This window comes from Rhinopithecus bieti, unplaced genomic scaffold (assembly GCF_001698545.2).
Source record: "Rhinopithecus bieti isolate Rb0 unplaced genomic scaffold, ASM169854v2 scaffold_5333, whole genome shotgun sequence".
Taxonomy (NCBI): domain Eukaryota; kingdom Metazoa; phylum Chordata; class Mammalia; order Primates; family Cercopithecidae; genus Rhinopithecus; species Rhinopithecus bieti.
In genome coordinates, this window is record NW_016804678.1 from 331,959 (window position 1) to 337,668 (window position 5,710).

Below are 5,710 nucleotides of genomic sequence, written 5' to 3' on the forward strand. Positions count from 1 at the left end.
TTGTCTGTGGTGTATTCGTAGTTGAGCCTGATCTCTCTTCCCCACCGCACAGTTCCATTGCTGTTGTCCCTGTACCTATCACAATGGTCCTGAATAAAGCCTACCTTGCCATGCTTTAACAAGGTATTATTTAAATACTGAATAATATTTTCTTTAACATCCCACAGTGTCACTAATGCTGGATGTTACTCATCTTTCATGTTTCTCAGTCTGAGGAGGGCTTGAAAAATCTTACTGTTATCTTTAATGTGTGCTAAATTTATATACGGAGTCTTGCTCTATCGCCCAGTTGGAGTGCAGTGGCGCGATCTCGGCTCACTGCAAGCTCTGCCTGCCAGGTTCACGCCATTCTTGTGGCTCAGCCTCCCAAGTAGTTGGGACTACAGGCCTCCGCCACCACGCCCGGGGCTAATTTTTTGTATTTTTAGTAGAGACGGGGTTTCACCATGTTAGTCAGGATGGTCTCCATCTCCTGACCTCATGATCCGCCCGCCTTGGCCTCCCAAAGTGCTGGGATTACAGGCGTGAGCCACCATGCCCGGCACAACATGCATTCTTAATCTGCCTAATTAAATTTCTTAGCAATTTAGATGCCTTGTCTTTTCAAGAGAGGCCTGAAGCCTAGGGATTAGCACCTAGCATGCCTGGGGCTATGGCCTGAATCTGCAAGTCCAGCCAAGTGAATGTGGGAGTTTGGTTATACTCCCTAAGCTTCTGATTCCTTACCTCCAAAGTGTAGAAAACACAGTAACTACTTCAAAAGTTTGTTCTGAAGGGAATACAAATTAATTCATTAAGGCAGCTTCCATTCTCAAATAGGAAAAGTTGGCAGTTGTTACTGCTCATTATTTTGGGGGGATGTTCATCTCCTTCTTAGTTTGTAAGAATTATGTATATGCTTTGTGATACAAAAACATTTTTATTTTCTAGTTGATCATTTCTTTAGTAACTTTCTTTTTTGTTTGTTTGTTTTTTAGATGCAGGGTCTTGCATCTTGCAGGGTCTTTTTTGTTTTGTTTTGTTTTTTAGATGCAGGGTCTTGCTATGTTGCCCAAGCTGGACTTGAACTCTGGGCTCAAGCGATCCTCCCATCTCAGCCTCCCAAGTAGCTAGGACAACAGGCATGTGCCATGCGCCTTAGTAACTTTCTGTGTGGTGATTAATTCTAAACTTAATTTTTAAAATTTTGTTACTTAAATCTTGAAATGTCTTCTTTTATAGTTACAGTGTTATACTTGCCCTGTTTTATATTTGTTAAAAGAGTCACCTAACTGTTTATTTTTCTAGCACCATATTTTAACAGCCTTCTTCATCTTTATGCTTAAGTAATGAATCTGGAATTTATTTTGATGTAAGATATCATGTATCGTATCTAACTTTATTTTATTTATTTATTTATTTATTTATTTTTTTGAGACGGTGTCTTGCTCTGTCACCCAGGCTGGAGTGCAGTGGCCGGATCTCAGCTCACTGCAAGCTCCGCCTCCTGGGTTTACGCCATTCTCCTGTCTCAGCCTCCCGAGTAGCTGGGACTACAGGCGCACGCCTCCTCGCCTGGCTAATTTTTTGTATTTTTAGTAGAGACGAGGTTTCACCATGTTAGCCAGGATGATCTCGATCTCCTAACCTCGTGATCCGCCTGCCTCGGCCTCCCAAAGTGCTGGGATTACAGGCTTGAGCCACCGCGCCCGGCTTCGTATCTAACTTTAACTCCAAATGATAAGCCTGTTGACCTAACACTACTTTTTAATTAATTTATTATTGCCCCACTATTGTAAAATATTGCTTTCTATCATATACGAATTTTTACATAAATTTGAATCCATTTATGGGTTCACAATCCAGTTTGTTCTTTTTTTATTTCAATTGTTTTTGGGGAACAGGTGGTTTTTGGTTGCATGGATAAGTTCTTTAGTGGTGATTTCTGAGATTTTGGTGCACCGATAACCCAAGCAGTGTGCACTGTACCCAGTATATAGTCTTTCATCCCTCACCCACCTCTCCCCACAAGTCCCCAAAGTCCATTGTATTATTCTTATGCCCTGCATCCTCATAGCTTAGCTCCCCCTTATAAGTGAGAACATATGATGTTTGGTTTTCTATTTCTGAGTTACTTCACTTATTCATTATTCATGGCCTCCAGCTCCATTTAAGTTGCCGCAAAGGCCATTATTTCACTCTGTTTTATGGCTGAATGGTATTCCATGTTTATATACCACATTTTCTTTATCCACTCATTGGTCGATGGGCATTTAGGTTGGTTCCATATTTTTGCAATTGTGAATTGTGCTGCTATAAACATGCATGTGCAAGTGTCTTTTTCATATAATGGCTTCTTTTCCTCTGGGTAGGTACCCAGTAGTGGGATTGCTGGATCAAATGGTAGTTCTATTTTTAGTTCTTTAAGGAATCTCCATACTGGTTTCCATAGTGGTTGTACTAGTTTACATTCCCACAAGCAGTGTAGAAGTGCTCCCTTTTCACCACATCACTGCCAACATCTATTATTTTTTCATTTTTTAATTATGGCCATTCTTGCAGGAGTAAAGTGGTATCTCATTGCAGTTTTGATTTGCATTTTCCTGATAATTAGTGATGTTCAGTGTTTTTCATGTTTGTTGGTTGTTTGTATATCTTCTTTTGCAAATTGTCTATTCATGTCCTTAGCCCATTTCTTGATGGGATTATTCAGGGTGTTTTGTTTTTTTTTTCTGATTTGTTTGAGTTCCTTGCAGATTCTGGATATTATTCCTTTGTTGGATGTATAGATTGTAAAGATTTTCTCCCACTTTGTGGGTTGTCTGTTTACTCTGCTGATTATTATTATTATTATTATTATTAGCCATGCAGAAGCTTTTCAACTTCATTATATCTCATTTATTTATTTTGTCCTTGTTGCATGTGCTTTTGGGTTTTTAGTCATAAATTCTTTGCCTAGGCCAATGTCTAGAAGAGTTTTTCCGATGTTATCTTCTAGAATCTTTATGGTTTCAGTTCTTAGATTTAAGGCTTTGATCCATCTTGAGTTGATTTTTGTATAAGGTGAGAGATGAGGATCCAGTTTCATTCTACATGTGGCTTGCCAATTGTCCCAGCACTATTTGTTGAATAGGGTGCCCTTTCCTCACTTTATGTTTTTGTATGCATTGTTGAAGATCAGTTGGCTGTAAATATTTGGCTTTATTTCTGGGTTCTCTATTCTGTTCCATTGGTCTATGTGACTATTTTTATACCAGTACCATGCTGTTTTGGTAACTATAGTCTTGTGATATAGTTTGAAGTCAGGTAATGTGATGTCTCCAGATTTGTTCTTTCTGCTTGGTATTGCTTTGGCTATGCGGGCTCTTTTTTGGTTCTATATAAATTTTAGGATTGTTTTTTCTACTTCTGTGAGGAATTATGATGGTATTTTGATGGGAATTGCATTAAATCTGCAGATTGCTTTTGGCAGTATAGTCATTTTCACAATATTGATTCTACCCGTCCATGAGCATGGGATGTGTTTCTATTTGTCTGTGTCATCTATGATTTCTTTCAGCAGTGTTTTGTAGTTTTCCTTCACTTCCTTGGTTAAGTATATTCCTAAGTATGTATGTGTGTATATATATATATATATTTATTTGTTTGTTTGTTTATTTTGCAGCTGTTGTAAAAGGAGTTGAGTTCTTGATTTGATACTCAGCTTGGCTGTTGTTGGTGTAGAGCAGTGCTACTGATTTATGTACATTGATTTTGTATCCTGAAAGTTTACTAAATTCATTTATCAGATCTAGGAGTTTTTAGTTAAAATGAGCTCATTGGTTAGCCCTAATCTGGTATGACTTCTGTACTCATAAAAAGAGGAGATGACCACCCTGACATGCACAGAGGGATGATCATGAGTGGTTACAGGGAGAAGGCGGCCATCCACAAGCCAAAGAGATTGGCCACAGGAGAAGCCCACCCTGCAGACACCCTGATCTTCAACTTCCAGGCTCCGTGACTGAGAGACAATAGAATTCTGTTGTTTGAGCCCCCAGCCTTTGAGAGTTTGTTGTGTCAACCCAGGCAAACTCATATGGGGTGTACATGCCCCCATGTGTGGTGACATACCTGGTAGCACAGGCCTCAGAAGCTGGCTGCCATGAGGGGAGGTTCCAGGAGCCCCACAGAGGGGTGAATCATCCTGCTGTGTATCAGCAACAGGGGCTCTGGGGACCCGGGGACTTCAAGCTACAGTGAGTCAGGTTGCCCCCTCCCCAACCAGGGGACATTAGAGCAGGGTGGCCCCAGTTTCAGCAGCAATTGCTGTGGTGGGCAAGAACGAGGCCAACCGACCCCTGAGCAGCTCCCTTTCCTGGCCTCTGCCCTCCCTTCCCTTGCTGTGGCGTCCTGTGCCTATAACAATTGGACCCCACCACCTCACAGCTTAGACTGGCCCTCGCAGGCACTTCCATCTGCCCTGTGTAGCGCATCCTCCCAGCGAGGACAGGTCAGTCCTTGCCTGGGGACTACCGGGTGCCCCCAAGGTAGGCCCAGAGCATCGCGCGTCTTCCTCCACTGCACGGTAGGTATGGGCAGTGACAGCTGGACAGGCATCCTCCCATGGCTCCCCATCTCCTCTCTGACCCCTTGCTCACAACGTGCGTCTTTCCGGCTTCCCCTTCCCCTGCCCCATGCTCTGTGGGCTTATCACTTGCAGTCCTCCTGTAACCAGAGCCCCAGGTTCTGAGCTCTGTGCTACCCCCACCCCTATGTAAGCCCCGCCTGGCTGAATGGCTGCAGCGACTTCCTCCCCAGACCCTGAGCAGCGGCAGTGTGGAGGTTAGACCCAGCCTGGTGACTGGGGCAGGATCAATAGATGGATTAGTGGGGCCAGTGGGTCTTTGCTCTCCAGAATTCCAAGCAGATATAAGTTCACCTGGTAGAGAAAGCACAAAGAACCATCCTCCATCCTTAATGCACGAAGGCCCGGCTGAACGTCAGGCCAGGGCAAGACTTGAGGGCAGGGAAAGGATCCAGGCCAAACATCACTGGGTACAAAAGGAGGACAAAGAGAGGGTCCAGGTGAGGGGGTGAAGGTCGCACACATGAACCTCACAAAGCCTCACACTATGAACTGGGCTTTGCTGAAAGTTTCACTTCTCCTGCTGTGCCCTGGTTTCCACATCTGTACTGTGGATAAATCAGTGAATGCTCTGGACCTCCGCTCTCCACACTCCGGAACTTTTCTTCCTGCCCCATCAAAATGTACCCATGCAGGGTTTCAGTACTCAGGGCTCTCTGTGCTGTCGCCAGGGCCCATGAGCACAAGGTTTTGACACTGAGAGCAAAGCAGAGCATCACGTGTTTCACTTTCTCGCTAACAAGGAGTGAAGTCCAGGAATTCCAGACCTTGTTTTGCTAATTGTAAAGACTCTCCAGGTTGGATGGCTTCCCAACTGCCCTCAAATCAAATCTGCTCTTCTAGCTGGCAGACCTAGGAGAGAGCAGAGAGGCAGACATTGAAGAAATAAAACAAGAAAACACACAAGAGCTGCAGAAAGATGAGCTTACAGAGCACTGTAGGAATAATAAAACGGGACTCACACGCCGCCACACACACTCTCTCACCCTCTCTGTTTTCTATTTCACTTATTTCCAGTCTAATCTTTACTACTTCTGCCTGCCTTCCTTCCTTCCTTCCTTCCTTCCTTCCTTCCTTCCTTCCTTCCTTCCTTCCTTCCTTCCT